Source organism: Aquila chrysaetos, chromosome 5 (genome assembly GCF_900496995.4).
Source record: "Aquila chrysaetos chrysaetos chromosome 5, bAquChr1.4, whole genome shotgun sequence".
Classification (NCBI taxonomy): domain Eukaryota; kingdom Metazoa; phylum Chordata; class Aves; order Accipitriformes; family Accipitridae; genus Aquila; species Aquila chrysaetos.
This window is the reverse complement of record NC_044008.1, coordinates 59,235,854-59,261,194: the sequence shown is the minus strand read 5'-3', so window position 1 is coordinate 59,261,194 and position 25,341 is coordinate 59,235,854. Positions and strand designations below refer to the sequence as shown.

The window sequence follows — 25,341 nt, the reverse complement described above, 5'->3', positions numbered from 1 at the left end:
AGAGAGAGATGAAAAAGCTTGTAGAAAATTAAAAGAGCTACTCTCAAAGGAGACAAATCCCAGATAGAATCAGTTTCAAAGATTGCCAGATGAATTCAGCCATGTGATACTTCTATGTGATTCCTGTGAGTGATGTACAATTGGTGTATGCATATAGAGAGGAGGAATTTTGTTTGAGTTTACAAAATGTGATCCTTACCTTAGGAATTAATGATTATGTACCAAATTCATGAAGAGAGAATATTCCAGGCCCTTGTGACGATCAGACTTGGTAGCTGTAAAACAGTGGGCTACAGCCCAGAGGATCTAAGGTATTCAGTCAGGATGTCCAAAGACAAGTCCAGAATTCTCTAAGTGTGTTTACAAACACTTGTATATGAACAGTAGTGCTAAGCCCTTCAGGCTGTTTCTCCTGTCTGTCTGCTTCTCTAAAGGGAAAGTATTGAAATTTGTATGAAAGCTTCTTTCTGAGAGAGGGATAGATATACAAGATGAAGGTCACCACTTAGCCTGCTCACAGAAATGCAGCAGGAAAGAAGAGCACATCCGACTTGCACCAGATTGCAAACAAGACCAGAACTGATAGGCCTAACTTCTTCCTTTACAATAAGAACTGGCACTGAGAATTTCTCCTATTAACAGCCTGACTATAAAGGCTAATGAATGAATAGGCATGAGGCTGAAATCAGATTCACTGCTAGAGATATGCTCTGCCTGGAAGAGGAGTAAGACAAAGTAGCTAAGTGAAAATAGTTCTGTGCTCTAACTTCACATACTCCATTTTCTAGGTTTTTCAACCCAAAACATGAGCACTAACAGTCACTCTGAAAAATATTTTAAAGGGTTAAAAAAGGCACCAGAGAACTGCCAGAATATGACAGCTTAAAAGTTAGCCAAGTGTGAAATTTGTGAACAGATCCTTTTTTTTTTCTTCTTTAATTTAACTGGTAGTCATGAGTGGAAATGGGTCCAGGTTCTCTTAAGTCCAGATATGCAGCTGAAGTTTTCCTTAACCTTTTTTCTTGGATTCCTTGTTAAGATCTAGACTTTTGCTAACCTCCTGTTTTTATCACAAGTCTTACGGTACATGATTTTTTGCAGGGTTTATGGAGTGTTGTAAACACATGAAAATCTGCTTTCTCTGGAGCAAAGAAGGTAGGAAAAAGCTGTAGAGAAACTATGAGGTGGAGTATTGGAATTCACAGTTGCCTGCTTAAGGGGCCAAAACAGGAAGGTAAATTAAAAGCTTCAAAGCTCTTTAGTTAAAGGATGTAACCTATTTCTATAGATTGTATGGCTAGATAAGGTGTTTTGGGAGCATATTCTACTTTTTCATAGGGTTTGAATCTTTAACATATCTGGTTTTGAGACAACTACTTGAGTAGTAAAAACTGTCATTTGACAGAGCCATTTTAGAGCCTTTAAAGGTTTTTAGAGGGTTTGGTACAAATATTTCTCCCTTTTTTTTTTTTACCAGTGTAAAACATGGAAGCATACTGATATAAAGCCAGTGTAAGCATGAGGAGAATCAAGTTCTTTATCATGCTTTTAAAATCTACCAAGTGAGGGAAGTATGGATGATTTGTAAGTAGTCGACTGGCATATGGTACCATTATGATAACATCATGTTCACAGCACTTTCCAGATTGATATACAACCTTTCTAAAATAAGCTCAGTAGAAAAAGAAAAAAGAATGTAAAGTCATTTAGCAGCCAACATGCTTTTGGTAGCAGCATAGGACACTGGTAGGTGACTTCACTGACACTCAGTTTGTCAAATGAGTTGTGCATCGTAGTCTAGTACCTACTTGACAGGCAGTCACTCCAGAAAACTGCCGTTGCACTTTGTACGCTGGGGTCTGATTCGTGCTTTCTTAATTCACAATGAACTGCTGCATTCATTTTCATTCCATGCAGTCTTGGCGAAGTCATGGGGGTTAGCACAAGGTATAGAATTTGTTTCTCAGGAGGAAGCCCAGTATTAAGCCCTTTGTTAGCAGTATAAGGAGAAAGGCTGGGGTTATCTGGGGATGGAGACTGAATTATACTCTAGTTCTGGATGGAAATATCCAGACTGAGATTGAAACTGTCTCATTGACATGCTGTGTCATTTATGGTTCTCAAGGAACAGTAAAATCATAAATATTCTTAGAAGCAGGAGCCTTGACAAGACAAACTATGGCAATGTTTCACTATTCAAAGGGGTTTTATCTACTTGCCACAGCTAGCTTAATTCTATTAAAGAATTAAAACAATGATACTTTATATGTCATTATTATAGCATAAATTATAGTTTTGTTTGCCTCCATTTAAATGTAGAAGCTGTAAATATCACTTTAAAGAAGTACTGGCTGATTAATTTGAAATCGTATTAACTTCTGTGTGTTAAAATGGATAAGGCAAATCAAAACCATTAAAGTTATAACACCTACCATTTTTCAAACTTAGTAAAAATGTCCAGTGTAGCCATGTTCTTCATCCCTTCTCCTCTTCTAATTTCCTTTTTTCTGCATATTTCAGGTAGGCATTTTATCAACCAAACAGGGCCGATCAGTTATTTTATAGATACAATTCAAGCATCAGAAAATTTACTTCTCAGTGTTATTATGCATTGCCTTCTACAAAACACCATGTGACTAGTCATGCACTGAATGCTAGGGAAAGAGGTGTTTTATACCAGTGTTTATTTGCAAAGGGATTAGACATTTGGAGACTTGTTTTTGCAGATGGTATCACCTTTAGGATGAATTGCCTTCTGGATATGATGCCTGCCGCCTTCCTCCAAGGAAGTCAAGGTAGTCCTTGGTAGTCTGCTAGTCCTCAAGATGGACTAGCAGACCAGACTAGGCCAGGCATCTAACTTTTGGATTACTCAAATCTAGTGAAATGAATCCCACCCTTTCATAATAATGCCTAGTTTCCATTTTACTTGTAAAGAAAGGTAAAAAGACTGAAAACTTTATTGTAAATGAATGAATGAACAAATTTGAAAATTATCGTTTGTAACTCTGAGCTTTAGTTTAGACATGGTGTGTTTTGACAGCTGTAGTGTTAAAGCAGGACAGAGCTGTGCATGTATCTTATATGGAGTACAGGGCGAGGTTTTTGCTGTTTTACTGTAAGCTTTCCCTGAATGAGGATTTTTGGATGTAGCCCTAACTATGACCAGGTAATGTTACAACAGGAAATATCATTGTACTTAGTTATGTAGAATTTTGTTTTGAGGAGCGAAGTACAGTAACAGCAGTCACTGACTAGAACTACTGATAATCACTTTTCCAGAAGACTGCAAAAAACTTGAAAAGTAAGTGCTCTAACAAATCAGTCCTCTTTAGTGGTGGTAAGTGTAAATTACAGTGAGAAGTTCTTTTGGTTTGGAGTCTTTGGTGCCATTATAGCTGTCATTAATTGTGTATTATGTGTTTGAAAGGAAAGTCATCAGTAGCCTATAGGATGTATTTACATAGTAATTGAGGATTGATTAGATGCAGTCTCTGCAATGAGGACTACTGGGAATAAGTCACAGAAATTACAACAGTCGTAAATTATATTTACAAAATATTCATTTATAGTGAATAATGATGGTCAAATATACAGAAAGATTTGTATGCTACAAATGGAAGGAGACTAATTTGCATAGTACTGCCTGTTGCAGGAGATGTTACCTAGCACTGGATTGTAAACTCTTCAGGACAGAAGTTGTGATTTATGTAAACTGAGGTCTGTCGAATGACAAAATACCATCTGCTGTTTGTGGTCAGAAGATAGCAAAGTATCAGTTAACAAACGAATGAATGCAGTGTGTGCTCTTAATTGAGGCAGCTGCTATATCCATTCCAATCCACAGGAATTGTGAAGTTTTATTTTTCTTAATCTTTTATTTATTTATTTATTTATTTATTTATATTGTACCACTTTGACTAATAAAGATGTAAGTGAAATTTATTTCTCAAGATATGTTCCATGGGATTGTTTGTGGATGATCCGAGAGCAGCCTAGAAACTGAGCTTGTTCCTTTTGCTCTGATCTGTAAAATGCAAGAAATGTGGGAACTCTGAATAAGGGGCAAACAACGTTAAACAAGAAAGGCAATGGAAAATAGCTTGGCAGGCAGAGGTGTGTGGGTAGGAACAATATGGAAAGTCACTTCTGTATGGAAAAGAGCAAGAAAAAGAAACACTATTAGGAAAATAATAGTGGGGACAAAGAGACAACTAAATAAAATTCAGCAACAGATAAAAGGTTCACCCAGAAATTACTGAGTTAAATGAGAATGGTAAAGTGAGGAATCAGATCTGTGTATGGCATGCAAAATCCTTTTGCTTGACAGAACGAGAAAGAGAAACAAGGAGAAATAGTTAGCAGGATGCTGCTGCACTGATTAACATCCAGCATTTAACGCTGATGGTTTCTAGATAATCCAGGCATCCTCTTAATTTTTTTTAGCAGATGCTTTTTCCCTGCTCTCTTATTTTCCTGCAGGTCTTTCCTTTGTCTTATCCTCCCTAGCATTCTTTTAGGCTTTGTTTAAGGATTAAGTTTTCCACTTGAAGGGCAGCTTGATAGAACATTAAGCAGAGGACAATTTTAGGGTCTGTGTTCTCTGTAGTAGAGAGCTAAGTTTAGGTGGTTTCTTCTGTATGCAGGCATTCAAAAAAGATGAGACCTACTTAAAATAATGTGCACTGGAAGCAGAATATAGACTCGTAGTTCTGTTGACTTTTGTAAAAGAAACATATTTGCACAGGTACTCTAGAATGAAATAGGCTCTGACTTTCATACACAACCTACCAATGTGCAGACTACTGAAGGTGAAGGCAAATATGTATTCTGAGCTTGCAAAAGTGCTGTTGTGGTGTAAATTTTAGTAATATAGCACACTAGTTACCTGAAGGGATACATAAATGTTGTTAGGATCTGATTGTTCTGTCCAGCTGAATTGTACTTGAAGCAGCATCCAGAAAGAGGAAGGACTGATCTCTCAGTGCTGCTTTTCCACTTCGTGATGAAACATGGCCTCAGTTTGGCCATTGTTGTAAACTTAACAGACCCTGCTGCCTGTGTGCTCCTGCTCCACTGTGCACTGCTACGACCTGTCTGGTATTCTTCAAGTTTCTCTGTGTCTGGCTTCAGCAGTGCAATCCTCAGCTGCCTTTCAGTTGTGACTTTCCAGTTTTGGGTTTTTTTTTTTAGGATCTGGTAGTCAACAGACATCTCACTGGTGTTTGGAATAATGGGAGTTTGGGAGTTTATGGTGACAGCACCAAAGAGAATAAGTAGAGGGAGCAAAAGGAATTCAACTTAATTCTGGAAGAGGAGGTAGTACAAAAGGAGGACATAAAACTCTGAAAGGACAATATTTGGGTATGTGGATGTATCTTTGGGCACTTACATGTTTCAGAAAGCTAGGAATGTAATCGTACAAAACAAGGATGTAATCTTAAAAAACTCCAAGGATGTGGAGTCTCCATCCTTGGAGCCCGGACACTGTCCTGGGCAACTGGCTCAAGGTGGCCCTGGTTGAGTAGGGGGATTGGACTAGACAACCTCCAGAGGTCCTTTCCAACCTCAACCATTGGGTGATTGTGTGAAATTGGGATGAATTAAATAGTTCACAGTTGTCAGTGAAAAGTGAACAAACCTGCCCAGTATTCTTTCATGGATGCTCAATTCACTAGAATACATTACTAGAGTTCTTGTTAATGCTTCTGGATTGTTTTGGGGCTTTTTTTGGGTTGTGTGTTTTTTGGGTTTTTTTGTTTTTTTTTTTTTTTCATTTTGCCATTGCCAACAGGGAACATTATACATTTGTTAGCACTGGATTTACTTCAGTGAACCCATTTAGGAACATTGACTCACTTTACAAAAAGGTTACTTTTTTTCATTTAAAAGTGGCTCTTTTCCATATGCTGGGGTGCTTGCATACCACTTGTTTATTACATCGCATGGGAAAAATAAAAAGTTATATAAAGTCTTAGCTCTTGCATTAGAGTTCTGGAGAAGAAATTGTGTAAATCAGTATGCATAAAAATATCACTGTTAGGAGGCTATGTTATAAATTATAAGTTTGACTCCTTGTATGTGAGGGTTAGTACATCTGCTCTCATGAATCATTCTGGTTAGCAGTGTGAAGAATGCAGTCTTAAAAACTTATGTCACTTCAGGTAAATTCTTAAGCCACAGTGAGCAAGATCTTCTTATGAGCAGATATGATCCCCATTTAGACCATCTGATCCACTCGAAGAGCAAGCAGTGCTTGAGTGTTTGCATTTCATACTGAAACCCCAGATGCTAGTCAGACTCTTTCTTTCTTTCCAGCTAACATCTTGGACATCTGTGTATGAATTAAAAGAAGTCTTGTGTTGCATGTTGCCTGTCTACCAAAAAAACCCCAAAACTTTGATACAAATAAGTATTTTCTTGCATTAGCATAATAGCTTGTTATTCATTATGTAGGAATTCATAGTGGACAAAGGATTCTTCTCATCTAGCTAAAACTAACTATTCAAAGGCATCAGATACTAGGCTGTTTGGAAATAGGATATGGTGGTCTTCATGCCATTCTCCTTCATACTGTAATATTTTTTTTTTTTAATGGTACACAAGACTTAAATCTATACAGTGTATGCCAAAAATATAATGTAGTCTCTGTGTTGCTCACTAGTGTATTGTAACATACGTTCATAAATTTGCTGTATGAAGGACATCACTTTTTATTGTTTTCAGCCTCTATCAGAGCTGAGTTTTCAAACCTGATCTCAAACTAAGTCCACAGTGATGGAAAGTGCTAGCAGTTGGGATATTCAACTGCACTTCACTCTTGCTGTTCTTTTGAAGATGAGACTTCCATCAGAGATGCGTAGGACACTAAGTTTTTTAGGACAAACAGTTCCTTTGGATGTCTTTACATAATATATAGGCCTTCATTCTGCTTGAGACGTTTGAGCACTTTAGTAAATTTGTTATTAAGTAATAAATGTTATGGTTACTGTTGTTTATGGGATAAATCTACTGCCAGAAAGAGAGATGTGTTACAGAATCAGGAAAGGTGAAGTCTGTTCTTGGCTTTGTCAAAGACTGCCTCCAGTATCAGTGCCTTACATTTGCTCGGAGTACTAATGCTCCTGATATTTTTTTAATCTTAACATATTTGTAGAGTGCTCCAAGATCCTGGGCAAAGTTCTTGTGAGTACTGTATGCATTCCTAGGCGAATTCGTCTTATATTAGCTATAGACTAGTCTACCCTGCTCATTTCTCTTAATTTTATGGAGGTGACTGCTGTCAGTTGCTACTAAGTCCAAAGCCAATTAGTTTTGTTCCAGTTTGTTGCTATATTTTGTGCAATTGGTTGATAATAGTTTCATTCCAGAAGACCTGATTGTGTATCAGTTTTCTCATCTATCTGAAGTCTGCTTGAAAATAGAACTGGATATCTAAGCAAACTTTTATTGTCTGATAAAATCATATTGGACTTTCCTTCTAATTTCTAATCAAGCAGAAGCCTTTGTAAAAAGGAAAAAATTGTTGGGAGCAGGAGAAATACTGTTTCAAGAAACTATTTAATGTTAGGTCATGTGTGGCAGCATTGATTTTACTCAAAGTACTGCAAAAGATGAACACAAACACAAAATAATTTTAATTATTTAAAGTATTGCTTGCTGTAATAGAATTGTAAGATACATGCATCTCTTCTTCAGATGGGACAGGATCTATTTTTGAACCCGTGTTTGAAGTTAGCTAGCCAGGTGTCTGCTTCTTCAACTTTTGTAACACTCATGTGAGTAATTAACGGCCTAACCCAAAACCAACTGAAGTCAACTGGTATATTTTAAAGGACTCAGAGTTTGGGCCTAAGTAAGAGGCACTACGTTTGTAAATGGTACTCATAGTGTTATTCAAATATATTTAAATTAAATAAGATTCTGTGACCTAATTTAAAAAACCCAACAAAACCAAACCAAACAACTTGTTTTAAAAAGCAGCATATAATGAAACCCCTAAATACATTTCTAAATATGTAAATTCTGTTAAAGTCACATTTAGATCTATGTTCCCTTAGTCAAGCCACTTCCTCACAATATATGCTCTGCTAATCAATATCCAAATAGAAAGAAATTGAACTTGCAAATGATGAGGCGCTCCTTGGGTTTCTCCACTTACTCCCTAAAGCTTCATGTCAAATACAGTAGACAAATCTTCACATCTAAGTAATTCATCTGCAAATGGTGGGAACAAGAGGAGGGGGAAAAAAAAAAAAAAAAAAAAGAAAAAGTTGTTCCATGCTAAAATACAATAATGCATTAAAATTAATCAATTTCCTCCTGCTGGGGAACCATCATTTAGAAAACATTTTAATTACCAAAACTGAATAATGGGATCAGTATTTTTGAGAAGGTTGGATTCGCCCTACTGAGCACTGGAGAATCCTCTTCACAGGAGCCCATAAAAACATTGCTGTTTTCAAGTTGCTACTTTCAATCATAATACTTCTAGGGAGGAATCTGATTTTTTCACAGCAGCTTTTAAGGAAAATGTCGAGTGGACAGCAGGCATGTGTTAACTATTCTGTGCCCAGAGCACAGCTTTGCATGCACTCTAGCATTTCTTTTTCTTTTTTTCTTTTGGATGAGAATTTATTGTGCATTACTTAACACATATCTGAAGTCAAATTTTCAAGCCAAAGTGTTTGGCTGCAATAACAGACAGTGTTGTAATGTTGTAAAAATAGCATTCTTGTGTCTATGTACACCCTAGCAATGAACAGAAACTTGCAGAAATAAGACAGCCTGGTCCATTGTCTTGGCTATAAGTGGTGTTCAGGGAGAATGTTCATGGCTATTACATTAGGTATAATGACTTTGACTTTCAGAATTTGCCATGGAAGAGCCTCTTTTTCCCTCTTTGATGCCTAAGGATCTTGGTCTCCAGCTCTGGTTTCATGGGAATTTGTCTGTCAGAGATCCGAATGCTAATCAGAGACATGACTCACTAATTGTAGAGCATATGGTGACCGTCAAGGAATAGCCACTACCTGGCCATCTGGGAAAGTTGTAGGAGACTGTAATAAAAAAATGTGTTTGTAGCAGAAGTGTCTTCACATATATGGCATATATTTTAGTCTAAAACATTTTATGTCACTTATAATTTTCTTCTCCTATTAAACTGTGGAAGCTTTGCTTTCTCGTAAAAAATGGCATGGCAGGCACATAGTCATGTTTACTAATTTTGCTTAAGTTTCTGTGGGTGATGGATAACACTCATGCAAAGATGTGGCTGATACTGTTTAATATCTGAATCCTAACTGCAAAGCCCTCTCATAAGTCCTGCAACTGAGGTGACGTAAAGGGTCTCTTTAAGAATATATTTCACAGTAAGATGACAGAAAATTTTGTATAGCATATGTTTACACTGAGGCCAAGTGAGAACTGATATTAGTCATGGGAGGGAAGCCATTGTTTTGCAAGGATGTATTGCAACTTTTCTTTCACAACACTGGACATTGCTCAGCAAAATAGTTAGTTAAATGGCTACCTGGGTGCCTGCTGAAGATTTAGTCACATTAAACTTTAAAGATAAGCATACACTTAACAACTTTGCTGAAGCTGCCCTGCATGAATTTCAGGAAAATTTACATTGACTGGGGTCTTCAGTGTGTGCTCAGACTAAGCTTGTATCTTAATACTTTGCTGAATCAGGATATTAAGTTTGCAAAGAAGATTAAAATAGATTCGCTGAGAATGATGTAAATCTTTATGTTCACAGTAGGGCACACAAGCGAAGCTGAATACCCTAGTAATAAAAGTACCTTGTAACTTGTGGAATGAACAAAGTTCCCAAAATGGTTATTACATGCTGTATTTTCTGTTTTGGATTATTGAAATAGAATTACTGAGAATTAAGTTGTATAAAAGGCATTTTCTTTTTTATTTTCATAATTATTCTGTCATCCACATAAAACTTTTTTCTATCTTGAAATAGTCTTGGTTGGTACTGAAAATTGCTGTAGGATAAGTAAAACCAGTCTAATTGAGATTCATAAATCCACTTTTTAACAAGTACAATTAGGAATAGTTATTAGAGACCAGCTGGAAAACATTAGGGATAAAAATTTACCATAGGAGGTTTTTTATGTGTTTGAAACATTGTTTGATACCAAAACCCTAAATTAGATCACCAGAGAAATGAACCTGCTATTTAAAATCTAATTTGTACACAGAAAGTTAATTCTGAATATTCCTATTGATAAAAATTTTATTATTAGGTCTTGTTAAACTGCCTGTTTTTAATGGAAGTCTGACTTTTACAATGCGTTTCCTATAATTAAAATATGAGAAGTAGCAACCTGATTATACTGAATGCATTTGTGTCCAGTGGCTGTGTAATAAACTTTGGTGCTAGTCAATTCTGTTCTCTATTATGATTTTGGAAAGTAGAGAAGTTTATTGGGCCTAATTCCAGCCCAACTGAATTCAAAGGAATTGTTCAGTTAGTGGGTTCTGGATTAACATTTTAGGAACCGAAGCACAGATTTTCAAACATGTTAGCATATAGCTTGTACACCTCGGGGAGATAGGAAAGAAGTAATTCAGTGAGACTATCTCCCACTAAGGAACTCTATACCAGAATGTAACAACATAGCAATGGCTGTGTTGGGTCAGATCAAAAATTTTTCTAGTCCAGTTCTTGGTCTTCAGCTGTAGCACATAGCAGTGGCAAGCCCACAACAGTACTTTTGTGAGTATTCTCCTAGTTTAGTCTTCCTGGGCTCTTTCTACAGTTGGTGCAGAGAAAGAGAGGCTGCTTTAGTAGCAGAGTCGGAACAGAAGACTAGCTTTGATATGGTGTGTAGTCCTGCAGACCAGCCTTTTTAAACTGGAGTTTGCCTTTGTGTGTTCCCTTGTTACTAGCATGACTTTCACAATCACTTCAGTATCTAAGACTCAACTTTTTCAATTCTGATTTTTTAAAAGAAAAAAACCCTACTTTTGAGAAAATTTATTTATTTATTAAGAATTTATTAATATTTTTAATTATTCCACCAAGGAAACCATTCTAACAAGTAATTTATGTTGGCTATGTATAATATGCAATCACTGCTCAATAGAGGAAATTATGATATGTGGAAAATCCTTCCTCAAACTTACGGTTGAGTTTTCACGTTACTACTGTTGCAATTCAGGCTTTATTTTGGAAGTGCTGTTGCAGCAAAGAGAGAATGCTTTTGACATAATTGAACTGAGTGTCTTAAAACAGCATCTCATCAGTCAACTTTGAAATTTTTCTTCTTATTTGTGGTTAATTGTATTTCCCTCCTGGAAAATTGGACAAATCAATGTAAATGAAACAAGATTATTATTTTTTTTTTTTAGGATAAATAGGTAAATACTGTTAGCCGTAATAAGCCATCTGTGAACAATACAAATCAAGGATGTAAATTCACTGCAGTCAAATGTTTTACACCACTGATAAATTTGACACATTTATTACTCATCTAATTAAATTGTGCATGCAGAGCAGGCAGGAGCCTAACAACGTATGCAGATGTCAAATGGGTATTTAGTACACTTGTGATTAAGATCAGCTAGTTTACATCACACTGCGTTGATTTGTTATGATCAAACAAAACATGTTCAATAGAAAAGAAAATGATTCAGACAAATTCTGTTCTACGTAAGTTTGAGTAAACTCAGTGATTTTACTGGGATTGCATGGGTGAAAATAGCAGGAAAAGAGGTCAGGAGTTGTCAGGCGTTCTCTTCTGCAGCACCTGTTTGGCTAGCAGATGCTTGCATTGAAGCTAATGCAGGGTCAGAGAACTGGTACGCAGGAAAGGGAGGATGTATCTGTGGGACACCCTATAGCAGTACCACAGGGAGTCATTAGATTGGGTGCAGCAGTTGCTTGACAGAGTTTAATGGCATGTAGCATTCATATGGTCAGGTTAGAGTGTCACAGTACGTTGGAGATTAGAGATCAGTAAGACCCCAGGGAAGCTGGTAAGGAAGGCCAAACTGTACATGAATTATGTGACACTTTATGTTTAAGTGATCTTGGGAACAACATGCCTATGGAGGTGGACAGTAGAACTTTTTCACTTTCCATCTTATTTGCACAAAACCCAATCCCCACTGCCTCTTCTGTTCGTTAGCTTTTCAGATACCTGCAACAACAATCAGTTACTTAGTGGGTAGGAATTAGGCTTTTTGTCAGTTCACCGCTACAACCTTTTTCATTGTGAAGTATAAGCAAAGGGAAAGAGCATCTCTGTGTCTCTTCTTTGAAAAGGACAAGGCAATTGGTTCCAATGTTGCTTCCCTCTGGCTTGCAACAAAGGGGAGGGAGGGAAAGTTGGGTATTCTTTAGCTGGCTTTTGTCTACCTGCATGTATAAATCAGCTAAAGCCTTAGGCTGAGTGACATACAATTCATAAGGAAGAAGAATGCAGGACAGCAAAGAACTTGTTTATCATTTTTTTTTCTGCCCAACTTTATGAATTGGGTTACCACCTAGAAAGATGTTTTTATTTGTTATGTAATCAAACTGGTTTGTACGCATTCCAGAGCCATTTATTTGAGGCAATTAATTACCATTTGTTATTCGTTCCAAATTTACTTTTTAAAAAATTGCATTGCCAGGGGCATTCTATTTTTGGCAAGACTAGTGTAGTGCTAAGATTGGGGTACAGACATCCATATGTGTCAAATCCCTGCAGTAGCCTGCTTAATTCATTGTGGAATCCTGTGAAGGCAGTTAGCACAAGGATAAATACCAGGGAAAACCTGTGCTTGCCAATAATGGAAAGCATAAATGCAAAGACTTTGCTCATCAAGCTTATAAGTGGCTGGAACTCCAAAAAGTGGAATTCTAAATGTAGAGATTTTCTGATTCCCAGCCCTTAATTCTCTGTGGTTTATGGCACTGACTGAGTCAGAAGAGGTAGTTTCAGAGATCTGCAGTTGGGACTGTTGAGGGCTTGTAACATGAAAACTGGCATTTGGAATTCCATCCCAAACCAACTGGTACTCAGTGGTGTACCAAGACATTTGCTCCTCTCAGTCCACTCCATGTATAAACGGGCAGATACAATAAGCTTTAGAGGGATCTTTTAGCTCAGCATTAATCAGAGTAATAGGCCAGAAAATAGAATGTATATGATTTACAGGACTGTGATCAGTGTTTAAGAAGAATAATCACAGATTTCAGAACATTTGGAGAGAAAAACAGTCGTCTCTGGTGACTGTGTTTTGTTTACTACATCCAGGACTATCAAGGAATCTAGTGGGATTTCAGGCCTTTTGACTACTTTGAGCTGTGACTTCTTGAGAGAGTATGAATCTGCTTAGTTTACTGGACTGTGTCTGAAACAATAGTCTTCCTTTCTGGCCTTGCAGCCTCTGAAAAGCAGATTGCTGATAAGAAGTTGGTAATATTTTAGTTCATACTAGTATGTTCTTTTAGACCTAAAAAGCTGATGTAATTCAACAGAGACACCATTAACTTTAGCAAATTTAAACCACTACTGTAAGAGAGCATGAAGCTCATCCCATGATTTGATTTTGCTGCTGTATTCTCAATCTGGTTAGGAGATAACTCGATAACATTTTCCAGTCAGCTTCAAATTAAATGCAAAATCTGTGTTCAACTGAATAACTTCTAACTTAGAAACAGCCAGAAATATCTTCCCCTGAATGTCCTGTGTCTGGAGGAAATTTTGTGCCTCATACAAGGGCCATGTTTTGAGCCACTGGTAAAAGAATGTACTATGACTTTGTCTTAGAAAATACACTAATTTTAATCTGAAACTCTGAGAGTACCTCTCTTAATTCACTTCCTTACAGAAGCCTGCAAAGCATTTTAAGTGTTTCTAATTTTTAGTTTGTATTTTAGTCTCCTTCTTATATGAATTCCCAGTCTATTACTGGAAGTTTGTCAAATGAAGTTGTACGTATTCCTATACTGTTTGTGTCTCCAGGTACTCCTCCTTCCAGTGCTATGGCACCTTGTGTCCCACAGACCCTGCACCACCCCCAGGCACTGCAATGTTCCATATAAGTTAGATTTTGTCCTGGTCTACTTTGATGATTTTATTGCTTCACTGACTCCTTCAGTGACGCACAGGAAGTGAGCATTTAGGACAAAAAGTAAGGAAGGCTTCATTGAAATGAAGACGTTAAATGTGTTTTACCATTTTTGAGAAGACAGAAGCTTACCTTCCAGTCATTTTCTAATAATATGACTCCAGCTTTAATCAAGTCCTGCTCTGTATATCTGACAGCAGGTCTTATAACTAAGAGGTGGTACACATAATTGTACATACCTTGTTTCCACACTTTTTACCTGTCAGTCTCTTTGTCAGTCTCTTTGTCAGTCTATTCCTTGTCTCTTCCTTTCTCAACTTGGATATGACTTTCTTCTCAAATTTCACCTTGCTGTTTGAACCCACTCTCAGCTGCATTTCAGTAGTGTTGTGGGACCAGTGTTTTAATTTGGTTTGTATTATGTGAATGTCAGGCTCCTTTTACTATATAGCAGTTTAAATGATGAGATGAAATAGAGTCCCCCTCAATGCAAGTACCCTTGTTCTTTTGCTTGAATGATTGAAATGCCTGTAAGCCAGTACTAGGGTGAAGGAAACAAAGGCAGGCATTAATACATCTGCCTTATTTATGAACTAGTTAGAACTGTGGTTTATTGACCATTCAAATTGCTTTTGGTGTAAGATTTCAGGTGGAAACATTTCATTACTGAAGATCTTGCTCTTCTTTGGAGTTACATTTTTTTTTTTTCCCCCTGACACCGCTTTCATTTTATTACAAACTTTATCTGAACAATCAAATTCAGTCCAGTATAAGACATAAGGTCTCTTCTTGCTGTGGCCAAGTTTACATGCATAATTCCTTTTAATGCATCAGTACATCAAGAAGAAAATATACCAGTTGGTGCTGTCAAAGCCTCAGCTTGAATATTAAAAAATACATTCATGTAGCAGGTGTACATGTATGTATGTGTTTTCAGAACATGGAAAAGCATATCTTCAAGTCATTTAAAATACATTAGTCAAACCATATGTGTGTACTTGCTGGCTGCGTTGACCCTTATGGTTTTAGGAAACAGCTGGTTATTTGGATATAAATGTAGAACTCAGTGACAAGATGAGTGTTGTGGTTTAACCCCAGCTGGCAACTAAGAACCACGCAGCCGCTTGCTCCCTCCCGCCTGGTGGGATGGGGGAGAGAATCAGAAGAGTAGAAGTGAGAAAACTCGTGGGTTGAGATAAAGACAGCTTAATAGGTAAAGCAAAAGCCGTGTGCCCAAGCAAAGCAAAACAAGGAATTCATTCACTACTTCCCGATCGGCAGGCAGGTGTTCAGTCCAGAACATATCCAGAAAAGCAGGGCTCCAGCACGTGTAATGGTTACTTGGGAAGACAAATGCCATAACTCCGAACATCACCCCTTCCTTCTTCTACCCCCAGCTTTATATGCTAAGCATGCTGTCATATGGTCTGGAATATCCCTTTGGTCAGTTGGGGTCAGCTGTCCCGGCTGTGTCCCCTCCCATCTTCTTGTGCACCCCCAGCCTACTCGCTGGTGGGGTGTGGTGAGAAGCAGAAAAGGCCTTGACTCTCTGTAAGCACTGCTCAGCAATAACTAAAACATCTCTGTATTATCAACACTGTTTTTAGCACAAATCCAAAACCTAGCCCCATACTAGCTATTGTGAAGAAAATTAACTCTATCCAAGCCAAAACCAGCACAATAAGCACATAAGATTTACATCATTTAAATCCTCATTTGAAAATGAGGACATACTTTGTAGGGATAATTTACAGTGAATTATCTTTGAACCATCGTCTGAAACCTTGGCATAATTTAAATGATGCTGTCCTGGTCATCATTAAGAACTATTTCATATTGAAATCCTCCATTATGCGAGAGAAATCTTTAGGAAAATTACACTCTTGTATAATTCTTCATGTAATTAGAAGGACTGTTCTCAAGTCTGTGAGCATGGGAGTTTAGGGAGAAAACAGGAGATAGATACACACACACTTATATATAAAAGAAGGTCTGTGTGTGTGTGTATATATATAAAATTTTGAATATTCAATACATTTTATTTTCAGGGGTTTTGATTCCATATGTATTTCTTTCATTTGGTTAAAGAAAGGCCAATTTTTTTCCATATTGCTGACAAAAATGTTCATAATAGGTATATATTTAGGTAGGTTTATCAGGTGGTACAGCACACATGACAGCAATTGGAATATCAGCAGCTTCTTTTAGATCTTTGGGTCAGTATTCAGTTTATAAAAAAGTTAATGGAAGTTGTAGGATTAATGTAAATTTATGTCTTTTTCTAAGCACATAGGAGAATAAAAAACCCCAAACTACACCAATACCTAAAAGTACCTGTCTAAATAAAGTTATAATTACCACATGAGAACTTACAATAGAATTTGTAAGTACCAAACCATTTTCAGAAGATGTAGAAAAAGGACAATAAAATAGGAGATAGGAAAAGGGAATGAAAAGACTATAGAACCTATATATTATTAATTAATATGAGAAGCTTTATGGAGGGCATAATAATCCAGAAAACAAAAATGACATTCGTTTTAGATGTGGTTAGGCTGTCTGATGTAGAATATTTGTATTTATTGATAGATTTTCTACTTCATATTTCTTACTAATTATGGGAATAGGATGTATATTCTATGCCAAGTCCTTGTGTGTATTACAGATGAGGATCAGGCCATTTCATAGAATTATCATCATAGAATCATAGAATGGTTTGGCTTGGAAGGGACCTTAAAGATCACCCTCTTTCAGTTTAAAAGTCTTACCCTTCGTCCTATCACTACATGCCCTGTTAAATAGTCCCTCCCCATCTTTCCAGTAGGCCCCCTTTAAGTACTGGCAGGCTGCTATAAGGTCTCCCTGGAGCCTTCTCTTCTGCAGGCTAAATAACCCCAGCTCTCTCAGCCTGTCCTCATAGGGGAGGTGCTCCAGCCCCCTGATCATCTTCACGGCCCTGCTCTGGACCTGCTCCCACAGGTCCATGTCCTTCTTATGTTGGGGGCCCAGAGCTGAACACAGTACTCCAGAGTCTGGGGTCTCACCAGAGTGGAGTAGAGGGGCAGAATCACCTCCCCTGACCTACTGGTCATGCTTCTTTTGATGCAGCCCAGAATGCAATTGGCTTTCTGGGCTGTGAGCGCACATTGCTGGCTCACACTCAGTTTTTCATCCACTAATATCCTTCTCATGGGTACACTGGAAGTGTTCAAAGCCAGGTTGGATGGGGCTTTGAGCAACCTGGCCTAGTGGAAGGTGTCCATGCCCATGGCAGGGGGGTTGGAACTAGGTGATCTTTAAGCTCCCTTCTAACCCAAACCGTTCTATGATTCTATGATCCACAGCCTCTCTGGGTTCCTTAGATGGTCGCAAACTTGATCTTGTCCTACAGTGAGCAGCTCTTCATTTTCCCAGTTCCTGTCTCTGCCTTCTGCAACTTGGGTGGTGTGGCTGGAGCACTTGCTGGTGAAGACTGAGGCAAAAAAGCCACTGAGTACCTCAGCCTTCTCCATGTCCCAGGTAAACAGGTCTCCCGTTTCCTTCCAGAGAGGGCCCACATTTTCCCTAGTCTTCCTTTTATCACTGATGTACCTATAGAAGCTTTTCTTGTTGCCCTTGATGTCCCTGGCCAGATTAATTCTATTGGGGCTTTAGCTTTCCTGACCTGATCCTTGGCTGCTTGGACAATTTCTCTGTATTCCTCCCAGGCTGCCTGTCCTTGCTTCCACCCTCTGTAGGCTTCCTTTTTGTCTTTGAGTTTGTCCAGGAGCTTGTTGTTCATCCATGCAGGCCTCCTGCCATTTTTGCCTGACTACTTCTTTGTTGGGGTGCATTGTTCCCTGAGCTTGGAGGAGCTGATCCTTGAATACTAACAAGCTTTCTTGGGCCCCTCTTCCCTGCAGGGCCTTATCCCACGGTACTCTACCAAGCAGATCCCTGAAGAGGCCAAAGTCTGCTCCCCTGAAGTAAAGGGTAGCGAGCTTGCTGTGCGCCCTCCTCGCTGCCCTAAGGATCTTGAACTCCACCATTTCATGGTCACTGCAGCCAAGGCTGCCCTTGAACTTCACATTCCCCACCAGCCCCTCCTTGTTGGTGAGAACAACGTCCAACACAGCCCCTTTTCTCCTTGGCTCCTCTGTCACTTGGAGAAAGAAGTTATCATTATCAATGCTTTCCAGGAACCTCCTGGTTTGCTTATGCCTTGCTGTGTTGTCCCTCCAACAGATACTTATTATTTGAGGAGAACATGTCTTGAGCATAGGCAGAAAAAATTACTGAAGACTATCACAGGAAAGCTAATCATAGTTGCAGAGAAAGCTATAAATCAATTACTTGAGCTGGTTGTGATCACACAATAAAAGGAATCACTAGAGGGGATAATTGCAGCAGCTCATTCCGGTCAAAACTGTTCATATGTATTCCTCATACTGACCATTTTGTTTATTTGGAAAAAACCCAAATAAATAAAGGCTGGCTAGTTTTCACCAATATCTGTACTGTACCAATAACCATTTTTAGACTAGGTATGTTAGTTGCCTTAATGAAATGCTCAGGCAATAGTAGTGAATTGCTTGCAAACTATATAGGGTCAGCTCATGCTAAATTTTACTGGAATTTCTCCTGTAAGTATTCTACAGTAATGCTTCTTGATTTTGTCACCTCTTTATATATGGTTGCAAACCTTACAATTTCCGTTATATTTTGTGGACTAATGGGATAATGTGTCATAGAAATCTACATGTCGGCTTTTAATGAATTTAAGTTTTATTTAATTATTTTTAGTTCCATGAATGGAAGTTAAAAGAGTATGTTTTAATGTTATTAACCTACAGTGCCATTTAAACTAGAACTATTAATTAAATGTAAACAATAATAATATTGCTGGTGTAAAATTTGTTGAGAAACCTGAACAGTCACTTTTGTAATGAATCTTTATTTCACTGGCAAGATATGTAATTAAAACAGATATCCGTCTGTTAATGTGTCTTGCAGTTTATATGCTTTTATTTGACTGTGTTCAGGTTCACTCTGATGCAAACATATTACACCTAGCTGTAGTTAATGTTCTGTCAGCAAACCATATGGGATTGACAATGAGTGATCATCATGGAAGACTTTTTTCTAAGTATTGAAATTAGTATGTAATATGCAACATCTATCACAATACAAACCCATCTTTATCACCATTCCAATAAGAAGAAAATGTAAATCAAAGTTAAGGTCTTTTTTTATATTCATATATTTCTCATAAACTGTGGAGCTTTCTACTCTGAACTAGTGAAATCAATATTCTCTAACCATTTTAAAAGTCCCAGTGACCTCCTCCCTTGCTAGCAGTGTTGTTCTAGCATAGAAATGAAATCAGTTTGTGACTTAGACATGAGATTGTGAATGGCAATAATACCTTCCAGGTACAAGATGTTTGTTATGTTTGCTCTTTAGAGATGCTAGTTGAGTATGATTTTTTTTTTTTAAACACCAAAGAAAATAACTAACATCACTCATAGATACAAATCAGTTTATGCAAATATATTTGCACCTTATTTTATATTTCACTTGTAAATCACATGCTCATTTGCTCTGAGCCTCTACCAGTTGAATATATCAGAGTTGGGCCAATATCATTGGTGGTAAAACTCTTTAGATCTAACTGGAATCAGAACACATTTAAACATGTCACGAATTATGTGATTTCACGTATCTCTCTCACCATTTTTCCATGCTGTTCCTGTGTTATGTGGCACCAATATAATCTAAATTTATTCATGAAACACAGAACTAGTGTATATTTATTGATAGGCATTGTCTTAATTTTCTGCAATATTTGTGATTTACCCCAAACATTCTTAGTATCGTTCCCCTTTTGAGGTGAACAAATGCAAATAACTAATAGAATTCCACTTCTGGTAAGGAAGAAGATTTATTTTTCTAATATGGTATGACTATCAATCAGGTGGGGTTTTTTTCAGTTATTTCATTTGGTTCTGTAGCAAGTGATCTGTATTTTAAAATTGTCATGTTTTTGCAGTGAAACTCTTAACAATAATAATATGAACAAATTGTTTTCTACTTTATAAAATATTTCTATTTATTCCAGTGATGTAAAAATTTTACTTTATTCTACTTTAAATGCTTCATGACCATTTGCCTCAGTAGAACTAAATTCTACTGCAGAAAATGTTGATAACAGCACCAATTCCAGGTGCTATGATTGATTTGATCTGCAATGAGTTACAAATCCAACGCTTAGTAGATACTGTGTGCTATTACTGTCTGCTTGGTGGGGACAAGTTAGGTATCAAATTGTTAATTCTTGTTGCAAATTGTACATGATAAAGATGTAGGTGTAGTTACTACTTCTGATGAGAAGCAGGTAAAAAACTCTTTATCTAAACAGATTGAAGGAGACAAAGTTTGGTCAAGTGGTTTTTTAATTTATTTTATTTTTTTAACTTTGTTTCTAGCATTTAGAAATCATAACATGTTCTACATACACAAAGTTATACTGGCATATGCATATCAGATACAGACTTGGATTGTGAACCTTGTGAAATCAGGTGCAAACCCAGTAATTTAAATGGTTAGTGCTGGGGTATAGTAGGAATATGCTAGGTTTTGAAGACCCTTTTAACATCTGTGTCAGGAATTGATGACCTTTGTAGTGTGCTTTTCTCAGGCAGCAGAGTATTGTTACAAAGATAAATTTACCCATGACAACTTTGTTAAATCATTTCAGATCAAAGTGAGAATATTTCTGAAATTTATATCACAGAGCTGTGCTGTGATGTTGAAAATGTTTATTTTGTTACCAAAAGCTACTTCTTTGAAGTTGCTAATTGCATTATGTTAATATCTAAAACATTCTCTATCAGTGTCTCTTGAACACCACACCCTGTAAGGTTTTGCAGAGAGAGTCCTTAAACACTTACATGAGGAATGTGACACCCAGTATTGTACAGACATAGGTCAGAATAACACTATCTGAAACATTTCATATTCAGCTGATGGGCTTACATTATTCTGAATTAGAGAAAGATGCCTGCTCTGATGGTAATCACTGTAAGATGTTTGGTACTTATTAAGAAGGCTGAGTAGGCACTGCCCGGTTAAGTCAGTTCTTTGCTTCTCCTGCTCTTGATGGAATGTCATTCAATATCAGCTCTTTATTCATCAGTTCACTGCACAACAAAGATTGCACTATGTTGTTTTGAAGCATCTTTTTTTCCTGGGGCAAATGTACCACATTCTGTAGAACTGGCAAAAGCTCCTATTTTGTCCACCTCTCTAGCTAGCAGGCGTTGCTCATCCTACCCTCTGCTGATTTACAGTCTGTCGAAGATATACCATTGTTCTATTTCTTTTTACAGTAGAAGCCACCTCGAAACGCCTTTGATGAGAACAAAAGAATAGCCAAAGCAATGCAGATATGGTATAGCAGGCTGTATACAACACAAATCTCTGAGATTGGGATGAGATTTCAGATAGGATGTCCCATGAGGTTTTCTTATCTTGAAACAAGGATAGAAGAAATGGGTTTAGTGGATCTTCATTTACATTGGGGCAAAACTTGCACTGAGGCAGCAGCTCAGGGGAAGAAGTGTAACTGAGAAAAAAACAGAGAGGAATGTGAGTTGGTGATTTTTTTTTTGTTTTATCTTCATCAGCAGATGTTCTCAGTCTTATTCTCCATTCCAAAATGGGGAATACTGAGTCACTCCCAGATTAGTCCATACAGGTTCTGAGGCGGGTCCAGTCTGAGTGGCTACAACAGGAGTGTGAACCCTGAACAAGGGGACTCTCCTGGGGTGGATTTTTGGCAATACTTTGCAATTTGTAGGTCTACAGGAAAGCACTTAAATATGTGTTTATTTTTAATTATATCTGTAAGTCCCGTTGACTTCAATGGGAAAAGAGTGTTGTAAGTTAAGTGAACTCCTGAACCGAACTCTGATATATACAGCATCTAACTTTAGAGACATCTTTGCAAGCTGAGCCATCTGAAATGAATATAGAAATCCCAAGGCCACAGAGAAGATTTGCAAAAGATGTAGCTTTAAAATCACAATATCTCAATCTTAACTGAATGATGGCAACAGCATCATCAAGCTGCTAGGCGGAGTTTGTTTATCCTTTGTTTCACACACAGTATCCAAAAACCAGATACTTGGGATCTAATCTATCCTTGGTTTGCTTGAGCACAATATGATAACAATCAGCTTTCTGCAAAATCTCTCTATCTCTTTATGTTGAAAGGACATTCATTTATGACTTCACATTCCTCTTATTTCAACATGTTCCCTGCTTTGTGCCTTGTACCGTGGAAGAGAACCGTGGAGAGCTCCACTACACTGCTGCATACACCCAGCCTTGAGGTATAAACTCCCCAGGTCTCTCTAGCAGTGAATGCTGGAGCATCTGCTGAGAAAGGGGGCAGGATATGAATGAGATAGTTCTTGGACACTAAAGAAATTAATACTGAAATTTTGCACCAAATACTGAGCTAAGTGATAATAGACCAAACCTTTTCTGTTCCATGCCTGATAACAGCTTTAATGATCAGAATATAATGGAAACTCTGCGATACGTTTATGAATATCTTTCTAATAATTAGTTGTCTTTAAAATATTATTTATTCCCTTTTTTTCAGGACTGCTGTTTGTGGATGACCTTGTCTTTCTTCTTTTCAACTTTGCCCATACACGTCACTTCTAACTTTGCACTGTATAGCTATAAATCCAGAGCACTACTTGCAGACAAGCACAGATGATTCAGTACTATCTAGTGCATTAATGTACAATCAAGCAGAACTTACAATACAAAGGAAGCCTTGTTAATTGTGTCATCCAAAGGCATGAGACAGGAAGTTGAGAGACAATACTGGGCATTTACTTTGCCAATGAACAACTTTTGATCTTGAAAATCTTCATATGTTTGCTTTCATAGAATTCTTACTGCACTTTTCTGGCTGCCACACCATCACTGAGTTGCTGTGTATACAGTACATCCTTTTTATGTATTCCCTGTTTAGAAAGCTAAGAAGAGCCTTCATGGAAGATTTTGAAGAACTTCAGTGACTCCTGTACACCATGAATTTGCTACTTTTTCAGCTAGTGTTTTAAGCTGAAGTTTGGGAGAAAGTATGTTCTTCTTTTATGTGCTTTATGGTGTCACCTTCAAACCATCTGTAACTAGGCTGCAGAAAAAGATCAAAAAGTTTGCCAGATACAGAACTTTTTTTCTCACCCAATTTATTTTTGCATTCATTGATGATTTATTATGCTGTAAAATGTCCTCATTTGCACCTTGGCATACTGTGCTCCCTTCTCAATCTCATCATAAAAAGAAAACTCTCTAAGAGAAGTTTTCAAATTTGTACATGGAGGAAAGCCTGAGACTTGTGTGGGGTATATGATTTACTCAAGTTCATACAGTAAATTAGTGTCAAGTGACAAGTAGGACCACTTGGATCACCTAGCATCAGTTCAGGTCATTAGTTTGTTAAAATATTGTTTTAAGAAATAAGCATGATATTTTTTCCTTCAGTTCTTTGCACTATGATAGCTTATATTTTATTGAGAACATCCAGCTGCAATGAAAGCATGTGCTTTTATTATACATTCCTGGCATAGAAATATGTTGTCAATGCTATATTGATCTAACTGTACAAGCTCGTTTAACAATACAGTGTAACTTTAATTCCTTTTGATATTTTGCTCTTTCTTGACTGGCTATACTATCTTCAGAGAATCAGTCTTCATGCCTGATTAGTATTGTAATTCTTATATTATCTTCTCATATGCATTTTATGATTTAAAGTTCAGACACCTGTTCGAGAAACTGTACAAAATCTTTATCTTCCCCCCACCCCATTCCTACAGATTTCACAGATGCAGAACCTTAACATCTTTTAAATCCTTACTTAAAAATGTTACTTACCTTCAGCGTGGTCCTTCCAACTAAGTGCCGCATGTCACTAGCTAGGTTGGTAGCCAACCGTGCATAAGTGAGTAGTTTCACTGTATTACCAGGAGTCAAACAGTTGTCGTTATTGCAGTACAGCTAGGACTATTGCAGTCAGGGCAATGACTGTGCTGGTGGTGGTGTTGCTTATTACTATTGTGTCTGGCAGAGCAATGCACTGAGCCCTACCCAGAGTATGACTTGCAATGTCAATAGTTAGCAATAACAGCTTCAGGAAATGTGGGGATTTCAGGCTGCGTATTTGAAGTGATAGAGTTTATGCAAGAGTAGTGTATCTGCAAAGCAACTTTGCAGTCCATTCATTAAACTTTGTGTGGTTTTTTTTCTCATACTCATGTCCATGTAACAAATAGTCGCGGTTTCCTTTATAAGAGAGCAGACTTAGTTAAAAAACAGAAAGGTAAGATCAATGCATAGTTTTAGGTGTAACTTAACATCCTGGTCTAAATGGTATTTTTGTCCCCTGACACAGCACTTCTTTTATTTCATTTCCTCTGAATATTACATCATAATAAATGTGATGCTTCTTGCAGCATGCTTTAATGTGGAAATCTCAGTGTTAAGGATCAATGAAGCTAATTAGTAGTGATTAATGAGAGAACGTTAATTGCTAGACTAGCCATTAGAATCGCAAGCGGCCATGTAGCTGTCAGAGAGGTGTAACTGTTCAGCCTGTAAAGTCAATTTAGATTGTTTGTTGCACTGTGTGCAGTGTGGTTAGTTTTCTCATAATGCTAATTAAATACCTTGAATAGAAACTATTCATGAAGGATGCAAGTTATATATCACCGTATCTGCAAAAATATCTCAATGTATCTTTTCAGTTTGCTAAATTAACACTACAATTGTCCTACTCTGCTTAATGCTGGATCAGTCTGGCACAGCACAGTTGACTTCATTAGAATTATTTGAATTTACCATGGTGTGACTGAAATAAAAAACCTGCCAATTGTGATTTATTTGCTGACTTGCTATGCCTCAGATTCTTCTTACTATTCACTGAGTAACTCTACATAGTAAACAACCAGTGTGTGAAAGTGACTTTTTTTCCCCCAGTACCATGAAGTAATGAGGCAGATCTGTGCACTTATTTGTGTACATGGATGTAATATACTTGGGCTATATGAGCAATTAATGCTTATTTTTTCGTTATCATTTTATGCATCTACATAGCTTTGGTGATGTACTGGGCTTCTTTCAAACGGTGTGACTGTAGCAAAGTTTGATCATGTTGCAGAGCTTTAAAATGCAACCCTTCCCTTTCATTATGTCATGAAAGAA

At 37.4% G+C, this 25,341-nt stretch overlaps 1 protein-coding gene across 9 annotated transcripts in view; it reads left to right on the top strand.

Moving 5' to 3' along the window:
• MEGF11 (multiple EGF like domains 11) overlaps nucleotides 1-25,341 on the top strand; it is a 294,330-nt gene that overhangs the window by 4,311 nt on the left and 264,678 nt on the right. Inside the window, exon 1 of one of the 9 annotated variants that reach the window (XM_030015420.2) lies at nucleotides 1,503-1,584. The exons of the other annotated variants lie outside the window; for them this stretch is intronic. The gene's annotated coding sequence lies outside the window, so the exon portion shown is untranslated. Of the gene's footprint in view, nucleotides 1-1,502; nucleotides 1,585-25,341 lie in introns of those variants that run through there. 9 annotated transcript variants of the gene reach the window in all.